General features: G+C 36.9%; 1 protein-coding gene across 3 annotated transcripts in view; it reads left to right on the top strand.

Moving 5' to 3' along the window:
• LOC102679605 (alpha-mannosidase 2) overlaps positions 1 to 10,616 on the top strand; it is a 78,773-nt gene that overhangs the window by 23,880 nt on the left and 44,277 nt on the right. The window contains exon 1 of one of the 3 annotated variants that reach the window (XM_006607503.2): positions 872 to 991. The exons of the other annotated variants lie outside the window; for them this stretch is intronic. The gene's annotated coding sequence lies outside the window, so the exon portion shown is untranslated. Of the gene's footprint in view, positions 1 to 871; positions 992 to 10,616 lie in introns of those variants that run through there. 3 annotated transcript variants of the gene reach the window in all.

The raw sequence follows: 10,616 nt of genomic DNA, 5'->3' as shown, positions 1-10,616 counted from the left end.
AAAAAAAAAAAAAAAAAAAAATTCTATTACTTTCCACGAATGTATTTTCTTTTCTCTTTTTTATTTTCGATACTTGATAAATTTAACATATAAATAATATTATAAAAATATACAATAACAATAATAATAGAAATGGTTGAGAAAAGATTGCAGACGTGCAATTGAGATCGGAGAGATTAGAAAGCTCGAGCTTTGGGGTTGTTTTCGACCCAAGCTTGAATATCGTGATCCGTGCAAAAGCCCCCACGTTCCTCGAGATGAACACAGAAGTCCGGTTCCTCTCGCGGTAATGGATTTCGTCAGCTCGTCCTTTGTGCACGCGATTCATCCACAATGACGCTTCTTCTCGTTTGTCTGGCCTCGCTTTGTCATCGCTTGATCCCTCCTCGAACGCGACAAAGCCCGAGAGAGAGAGAGGGAGGGAGGGGTGGAGTGGCCTTCCCCCCTTCCTCTGCGATATTCGCTTTTAATTAATTCCGTCGTTTCATCCGTTCCTCGACACGGAAGAGGTGCGTGGCTTGGAATTTTCTTTCGTTTACCGATCGGTCGTCGAATTCGCGAAGAGAGAGCGAGCGAGAAAGAGAGAGAGAAAAAGAGAATGAGTACAATATCCCGTTTGTTATACGATACCTTTGTCCGGAAATGAATTTAAAGGAAGAAGGGCGAATCTTTCCATGTATGCATTGTTCGACGATGGTTAATTGCGAAAAACGTGGGAGCCGGCGTGCAAGTGACGCGCCGAATCACTTTCGATCCGATGAAACAGCTAGCCCTTTGTGCTCGCGATTAATTTGCAGCTGGATGAAATGCGACGTTTCGTTGAACCGCGTTAACGCGAGCGCCGCGGACGGCGATCGCGCGAATTAGTAGTGCGGCGCCATCAAACCGATGTGTACGTGACGTAAATTTTTTCGTGATTTCGAAATTAGTGATTTTTGTGATTTAATTCGTTATTGGAAGACTCGTCGTTGTCTGGCAATGGATATTCGAGGTATTTATTGAATGTATTCGATATTGGAGTGCTTAGATTCGCTATTTGATATATTTTATATTTCGTGTTAACGCGAGCATCGCGTATCATGCGAATTATTGCGACGCCATTAAATCGATGCGTTGTACATGCGACGTCAATTTCTTATGATTTCGAAATTAGTATTTTGGAGTGATTTAATTCGATATTGGGGGATTTTTTATTGCTTGAGGGTGGATATTCGAGGTATATGTTGAATAGTATTTCGGTATTTCGAGTAATGATGGTAACTGATATTGCTATATATTTGATATTTCTGTGTTAACGCGAGCGCCGCACGAAGCAGTCGTACGAACTACTGCGGCTACTATTAAACCTATGACGTAGATTTTCGTGATCTCGAAGTATATTCGACAATAATTAAATCTTGTAATCGAGTATTGGTATTCGAGTCTCGGTATTCGATCAATATTTATTAGCAATAATAAAAAATCACTAATGATAGACCAAAGTAGACCAATTTCACATATATTTAACTATCGATATTCAACAAGCCCGATTATCAATATTCATCGCTCGTCCAATACTTATATTCCGCGTTCATTGAGTTTAACGTCCATTTAACCGTCTAATACCGTTTAATCGCAGCCAATGCCACAACGCACGTGCGTTTATTTATCATTTATTTAACAATTCCCCTCTCGCCTCCTTTTCACCTCCCGGCTTGAACGTCAATCTCCCCCATCGCGTATCCACCTTCGTATTCATCCGAGTCACGTGTCGGAAGTCTCGAAATCGAGCACGTCACGGCCGTGATCATCGGCACGACCGTTATATTCGATCGTTTAACCGTTTTAAATCGATAATCGAGAGGGTTGACGCAAACAAACACGCGGACAAAGAGGGATTCGAGGCGCGTGTTTGCTCCGGCGAAACGAAAGCAACCGGCGGGGCTAACGAAGCGTGATTACATAATTAATGAGAATTTCAGCAACGCCGAAAAACTGGAACGTTTCTTTCGAAAACACGCCAAGTTTCACGTTGGTAAAAATTTTCGGGACAGTGATGGGTACAAAATTTAATAGTTATAGAAATAAAGTTACTTCGATGAATTTATTTTTCAAAATATAATAATAATCGCAAATAATTCCGAGGTTATATAAAAAATAGATCGATTATATATATATAGCCAGGAATAAATGTTATTCGAGCGTTTTAATGAGTAATTACTCAAAGTAACTTTATTCGAGATTTTTTTAACTACAGTTACTCCGTTTCAAGAGTATTCCCTCGTTTCGTAAATTATTTATATTCGACTCTGCTATGCACCTATTGTTAGAGGAATTATTACATGGAAGGATTATATTCTTTCTGGTTATGGAAATTCAAAATAATTCCTATTTTTCATTTTTTGCTCTAAGCAAGTAAAATGTTGTAATAATAATAATAATAAACAACAAAATAATATAAAAATATAAAAATTGAAATTCTGTGACAACAAAGCGGAATAAATATGTAAATGTATATTTTCCACTTGCTTAATGCATCGAGAAAAATAATGATATATTATAAAACATATTACGCGAAAATTCCAGAAGTCCATTTAACGAGATGAGAGATACCTTTTACCTCCTCTTCTGAATCCATCGAGGAATATAAAAAAAAAAAAAACTTTAATATATACATCGTATAAAATTTCCACAAATCGATAACTTTGCATTTACCATTATTCAAAAAAAAAAAATAAAAATAAAAATAAAAATACGATTATCATGGAACAAAATACTCGAAAATTATATAATAATACTCCCTGCTATTCCATCGAAGAAAATTCGAACCCAGGTTATATCTCGTGTTACAGCTCGAGGGAATCACTTTCTCGTCGTGGTACGGCCACGTTAAAAGTGGTTAATGGAATACGTGAGGCCGATCTGTTCGTGACACCGCACAGCCCTGCGAAATTAACCTTAATAAGCCTGTAACCTCGTCATCGTTTCATTGTGTGTAAACCGATTATTAGCGGCACGAGCAGGTCTCGTGTCACGAGGCTCCGAACCTGACCCTGCGCCGCCGTTGCACATCTCGCAACCCTGATCGCTCTCTCACCACGCATACGTCCCTTCGTGTCAATGACAACAACGTTAATTAATTCACCGCGAAACTTTCCTTCCATCGAATCCTTTCCTTCCGTGTTCCACGCTTCCTTCCACGCCATCCTTGGAAAAGATGCAGTTTCAATAAAAAGTTTTGATAAAAAAATAGTTTGTTGTAATGCTCGGAATATTGTCGTTTCATTGAAATTAATATTTGCAAGGAAATTATATTTCAATCCTCATTTTTAATTTAGGTGATTAGATTTGATTAGAGATTTGAAAGAAACGAAGCTTGTTCTTTTTGTTATCTTCTAATGGGATTAATTCTTTATATATTTGTATTTCACTACCATTTTACAAGCATTCCTTTGCAAAGCTCGATCACAATTGCATTGAACGCGCCATCGATCCGAATTTCCATCCAGACAAATGTCATTCGCAAGTTGAATTTCATTTTTCCACTCATCCGCTAGTACGATTATTAGACCGTGTCCGATACGCGAAAGTCCACTTTTATATGAATCGCGATTCGACGCGCGGGGTATTAGCGGGGCTCGTCGAGCTTAAATTGCCGGTGTTTATTCTGCAGGGACGACACACGTACCCCGGTTATTCAGAGGCAAATGAATTTCTGTAATCCGCTCCTTTCATGGCCTCGCCAACGGCCGGATATTACAGCTCACAATGGCCACCATTCTAATCTGCTATTCTTCCTCGAGTGTCCACCTTCCGAAATGCCTCTCGTTGACTGCGCACGTCCTTTTTATTGCGCCTATCTATGTGCCTGCGCGGGGTGTCAATGTGTAGATAATATATTTTTTTAAGTTTCCTTCGGGGGATCGATTCTAGAGGCAACTTATTTATTCGAGTTATTCAGTTTAAGTTATTTAAGTTAGTCATACATCTTTTTGCGAAGAAACTACTATTTTCTCCTGCAATTCTATAATTATGAATTATGTAATTTTGTTTTTAAAAAAAATGACACTGTTCTAAAGATTTAACCCAATCGAATAGATTTTGTATTATTATGTTATGAGTAATTTAATTCGAGTATTTTCTAAATTCTAATTCTCAGCAAAGGCGAGGATATATTCTAAATATTAGAAATAAGAAAAAGATATATATCGTATTGCGAAAATTTTGTTTAGAAAGCTCAACTCCAAATCATTAGAATCTTAAAGAACTTTAACTTAATTTAATTTCGTTTAATCTGGGATTAAGTTTATTGAATAAAACGATGCAAAGTTAAGTGCTATTCTAATGCAATTATATTAACACCCTCTAATAGTATACTTTAGTTCTTTTCAATTTGTCGATCAAGTGTTTTCGAGAGGTGTCACTCTTTTTCAAAGAGTTCAGTTTACCAAAGATGCGTGCGTCACGTGACTCGGTCGAGGACCGAGTTTTTCTGGCGAGTTTCGAGCAAAGGGAGGGGGGGATCAAGGAACTCTCGGCTCGGCTATCACCGAATCGATAACCAGGATCGCGATAAACACTGTGCTCTCTCAGCTATCGGTGTCGACGAACGTGCCAGAATCACGCGAGCTTTCAACGCGCACACAACGGGGCAAATTGAAATTAAGCCCGCCATTTTTCTACACAGCATGAACATTCCGTGTTTCAACCATGCACGGAGGAAATGTCAAGTACGTTCTGTACGTTGTTTCGCGAGCAATGAGACACACACTTGTACGATTCGTATTTGATATATTTAATGCTCGATAATTGGTATGATAATGATATTTGATACAATGCTCGGATAACTGTCGCAGGAAACGTTAATTATATAGGTGAAATGAGAATTCTTGATATTGTTATTATTTCGATAGATTTAAGAGAGCATGAGTATATATTCAAATACTTATCACGTTGAACGTATCTAACTCGAAACTATTCTTTCAAAAACGCAAGAATTCGTGTATTAATGCAATAATGTATAAATAGATGAAAACGATATCAATAATCGATAAATCGATGTACAATTCAACTGGTGACATACTCGACATACATACAACACACGCACTATAGACGGAATAAAAATTCAGTTTGCCATACAGCGATACAAGTCTTCGGTATTTCGAAACTCGAACAAGCGAAACTATCCGCTTGATCACAAGAACTAGTAACATCCTAACTACCGTAATCGACGAGAACTCGCGTTCGTTAGCCTCGACAATAGCCACTCCCACGTTCCGTCCACCGGCTCGCGAAGTCCAAAGAGATTAACTCGACCGATTCAACGGTCGAAGTTTCCTTACTGGTATTAGCGCCACGTTCAGTGTATTCCGAATCGTTCGTCACGTGACCGACTTTACTTCTCGAGCCAGTAGGTGGCGCCAAATAACACCCAATTAAAGACTTGGCTCCTGCACGCTCTTACGAGCAATCGAAATAGTGGATCGTTCACACGAATATTCGAATATAAATGCTTTGTATATTTTAGTGGATACTATAGTTCGTAGAAGAATTACGCGACTCGTTCTATTTCTCAAGCAGATGGCGCCAAATATCTTCCAGTTAGAAACTCTCTACTTACGAATATTCGAAAATAAATCGAGAATAAAGTCGTATTTTCGTATATTTTACTACAGTTATAGTTTAATCGTCGTGACTTGTACCATTCCTCAAGCAGATGGCGCCAAATATTTAATTAAAGACATGGTTTCTATATTTCTATGAATGGAAATGAATGAAAACATTGATATAAAATCTTTATACATCTACATCGTAACTTGCAGAAGAGATACAGTAGTGCCAGTTAATTGACGCAAAAAAAAAAAAATAAATTCTGAGCGGAAAAATAGCTCCTTCGAGATCCATAACAAACAAGTTTACAAACACGTTTGCAAATATACATGTCTCCGATCTGTATATCTCCCACCACAATTTCACCATGAAAAATCGTTGGAATCGCAGAACGAATTACCGTGAAACAACTGACCATCGATCGTTGCCCTTCACCATTGGGAACCTGTTCCCGTTCGACACGGTCCTGGATAATCCCGGGTCGAAGCGTGCGAGCTGAATTTTCCCGCGTGTCGTTTTTCACGATCCAAGGCCGTGTTTTCAAGCGATTAACCACGATTCGTCGCGGTTTATTTCCTCGGCTCGGCCAGCCGCGTGTAAAGCTAATCGACGTGCACGTGTCTCGCGGCGTTTGCTACTCGAAAATTTCCTTTCGACTATGCCGATCTGTACACTTGTTCAGAGGGAAGATAGAACTGTAAAAATAGAACAAAAGTTACAGTTTTACGTGTTTCAGAAACAGAAATTAAGAGATTTCAAAAAAAGATAAGAATATTTCTTTATAATCGTATAGAAAGGATGATGGAGAAATGAGACATTTAGTGGTGAATTGAAACGTTATCCAACACAGGATCCTAATTGAGAAACGTAATATTGATGTAGAGAACTTTGTTACTAAATTTTTGTTATTAATAATTTTTTTATTCATGAGAACAAGAATTTAATGATGAACCTAACCTATATTGAGAAATATATATTCAAAAAAATATTCTTAAGAAACACACATTAGATTTTCATGAGTTAAGAAGAATATATATATTATTAATTAATAGACACAATTGAAGAGGCAAGGATTCTTCTTGAAAAGAAGCATTCGAGCGTGGACCACGTTGGAAAAATCATTATCGATTTTTAATCAAGCCTACTCTGCCTTTTCCAGGACCGTTGGCCCTATCCAACGGAATTCTTTCGCCGTTGAAAAACCGCTTTGCTAATCCGGAACGCGTTACGCTCGTGCTCGCTTAATGGACGCAGAATCCTATTTCGAGTTACGTCAGGTGAACCCAATAGTCCACGTTCCTCCATGTAAAATGTGGAATGGGAGACTCGATAGATTAGTAGTGCTTTCGGATTTTTCTACCTTTTGTGTATTGCCACGTGAATGTAATGGAATTTTTTTTTACATATACATTGTTATAGCGAATGAATCGTGTTAAAAATCCTGGGTATAGAGTAATACTTGATTGTTAACTTTCTTTGCTTTTTTATAATTATTAGAATTTATATACAACAATGCAATAAGGTAAATTGAAAAAATCATTAGGAAATAGATTTCGTAACATCTTGATTAATTTTAGAATCGTGTATATCTTTTTTCTAGATAAACAAAATGTCTCCTTTATTTATTAAAATTTCTTATCTAAAATAATTAATTACTAATAATATATTCATCGTCCTCTTATACTTCAAAAAATTATTCAACCCTTCAAATTCTTCGATTTCAATGAAATTGAATACTTGATATTGATATATAGAAAGGATTTTTCTATCGTTATAATTATTAAAATAATGTGTCTCATCCATTGTTGAGGAGAGGGAGAAAAAAATAAAGAAAATAATTATTTTCTTTTCACAATTTGACAAAAACTAGGAAATAAATAAAAATTTTTCACACTTTCGTAACAGTTGATCCAAAAAAACCTGCGTCCATTTTTTCTAAAAGAAAAAAACCCTTAAACAGAAAAATCATCGTATTCACTCGTAGAATCGGCCATCAATTCCATTCCTCGTTCTCCCCGTAAAATGTAATTCCAACGTTCTTGTCCCAATCCACCCTTGCAACCCGTCAATTCAAAAAAAAAAAAAGAAAAAAAGAAAAACCTAGTAAGTAGAAGAGTGTACCGTGTGACTGTAGAGTGGGTTTGTCTGGCAGTTGCAGTAGTCGACACTTCGGCACGTTTAACACGGGGAATTGCACTTTACTCGAAGAGGAAGATCGGGACAAGGTGAAGTCAAAGGGAGACATTTTTGTCGCTTCCTCGATGCGGCGCCCCCCTTCCACCACGTGGAGAGACTCGATGCGACGGTTTGGGGGAGAAGGGAGAGGGTGTAGAACGTTGCTGCTCGAAAGAGGGGAGGCGGGGTTGGCTTTTAACAGAAGGGTAGAAGAAGGGAGTTCCACCAACTTTTCACCCTCGAGAAACGGAATTCACTGAAATGTAAACGGCTCTGCCGCGATTACGGTTTAATAAAGTTTCGCGTTGTTATTTTCCTTCTCGATTAGCCGGGGTGCTTGCACCCTGATCAACTTTGTCCTTGTTGGATTCGTATGTTTCTCACGATTAACCCTATTTTTTTGTTTTTTGCTCTTGTTGCTTGGTGATATTGGTGATTGTTCATTATTAATCTTTCGTGTGTTCTTATTGAATATTTGTATTTGCGATAGTGTTTGTATTTTTCTCTTGTTCATTTGTATTGAATAATTATAGGAAAATTGTAAAAGGTGAAAAATAGGTTGGAATGGATGTCGAATGAAGTAATATTGTTTATTATATCAATAAAATGGTAGAAATATATATTAGGATGATAAATAGCTGTTGGAGATAGTCATCTTCGATGTGATATTTTAATATTCACGCTTTATATTATTTTAATATTTTAATGGCGGGGAAGGTTTAATCCTTTCAGAGACAGGATTTACCTTTAACAACATCATATACGATTATGATGAATGGAAGAGAGATAAATTCTCAAAATAATCCTTACTTTAACATCTCAAAATCTTCGATATAGATTTCCTCTTTCATCCCCCTAATTCAACGTATATATTTTTTTGCTTCGTTAAAAAAGAATAAAAACTCTTATCTCTTCCTCCTCTGTCGCCTATTTTTCTATCTTTCCAAAATATGGAAGAGAATGATATTATAATTCAAACAGATTAATCGAAAGGATAAATGGCCACGTTTTCGAATTCGGTTTGGAATAAATAAAAATTCTTCTCTTCCTCTATTTTTATATTTTTCCAAAGTACAGAAGAATTAGAGAAAGAGAGATAGAGAGAGAAGAAAGGAATTATAATTCAGATTGGTCGAAAGGATAAATGGCCACGTTTTCGAATTTGGTTCGAAAGAGGGTTCGACTCTGAAGCTAAATCCTTAATTCAAAATATATATTTTTTTGCTTCGTTAAAAAAGAATAAAAACTCTTATCTCTTCCTCCTCTGTCGCCTATTTTTCTATCTTTCCAAAATATGAAAAAATTGGAAGAGAATATTATAATTCAAACAGATTCGAAAGGATAAATGGCCACGTTTTCGAATTCGGTTCAGAATAAATAAAAACTCTTATTTCTTCTTCCTCTATTTTTATATCTTTCCAAAGTACAGAAAAATTAGAGAAAGAGAGAAAGAGAAAAAAAAGATATTAGTCGAAAGGATAAATGGCCACGTTTTCGAATTCGATTCGAAATAAATAAAAACTCTTATCTCTTCTTCCTCTATTTTTATATCTTTATCAAAGAAGAATTAAAGAAAAAGAGAGAAAAGAAAGGTATTATAGTTCAGATTAGTCGAAAGGATAACTGGCCACGTTTTCATTGGAAATTCGGTTCGAAAGAGGGGATTCGACTCGCGGGGTAAATCGTTAATTAATCACGCTGTTTCATAATAAGCAGTTCGGCAATGATAACATCGGTCATTCTAAATTCGCAACACGCCACTGGCGCTTACATACGTTCGATAAACAGAGGCCGGCCAATCCACCACCACCACCCCGCGACGTATTAAATTATTGCTAAGGAAACAAAGGGCGCGGCTCGTGGTGTCCGGGTAAACTTTCTGTTTGCATTCCCTCATACGGAACGTGCTCGCGTGCCCTGTCCTGGAAAACAGCATCAGCCGTGGGCCGAGGATAATTATTCGTGGACAACGATGGAATCGTTGCACCGTTGCCTCTTGTTTTATCACAGGTTTAATCTTAATTTTTACCGAGTTAGAAATGCAATATTTCTTTTCTTTTCTTTTTTTGAAACGAGATAAAGTTTTTCGGATAAAAATTTTGGGAACGAATATTATTTGTAAAAATAATAAAAATGTGTGTATGTGTTGTGGGATAGATTTAGAAAATGTTTCGTAATGGAATATGACGAATTTGAAGATGGAATAAACTTGGACAATATTTATATAGAGATGTGGAGGATGTGATCTTGGGAGGAGAGAAGATTGCAAAAATCAATGAAAAATGTGTTTTATCGTGTATTCGAAAATTTAATCTGAGGCTGACCAATTTTTCTTTTTTAGAAAAGAATATATATAAGAAAAAGAATATATATAAAAGTATTGTGAGAACGATAAAAAAAGCAACGAATTCGAAAATAAACAAAAGAAGAGATTTTTCTAGATCGTAGAGATTGAACCTTACTTTAATATTTGCAAATATAACACTCTTCTACGCTTCTCGAGAAAAGACGATTGTTAAATTTTCATCGAAATATATATTTCGCTTGTTTAAAGAAAAAAGAAAAAATATTAGTATTTTTTATCGCAAGATTTCTGGTCTACGCTCGAGGAACGCAAAGAAGGTTGGAGGAAGAATCCCTGGCGGACGTCTAGCCCGCGTCGATACTTCGATAGCTTCGGGAGAAGTTTCCAAGGGGTAATAGAAAAACTTTCTCAGCTCAATCGCATTATGGCTGGTAGACGAGCAGCCTCCGTGACGATGTTTCGCGTCTTCATGCCCGTTCGATCCTTTGTTTCATCCCGGGAGAATCTCTCGATATAGCGAGATCTTAAATTGAACCATCAAGCAACG

This window comes from Apis dorsata, unplaced genomic scaffold (assembly GCF_000469605.1).
Source record: "Apis dorsata unplaced genomic scaffold, Apis dorsata 1.3 scaffold_5, whole genome shotgun sequence".
NCBI classification, from domain to species: domain Eukaryota; kingdom Metazoa; phylum Arthropoda; class Insecta; order Hymenoptera; family Apidae; genus Apis; species Apis dorsata.
The sequence above is the reverse complement of the archived record's forward strand: the minus strand, read 5'-3'. Positions and strand labels throughout refer to the sequence as shown.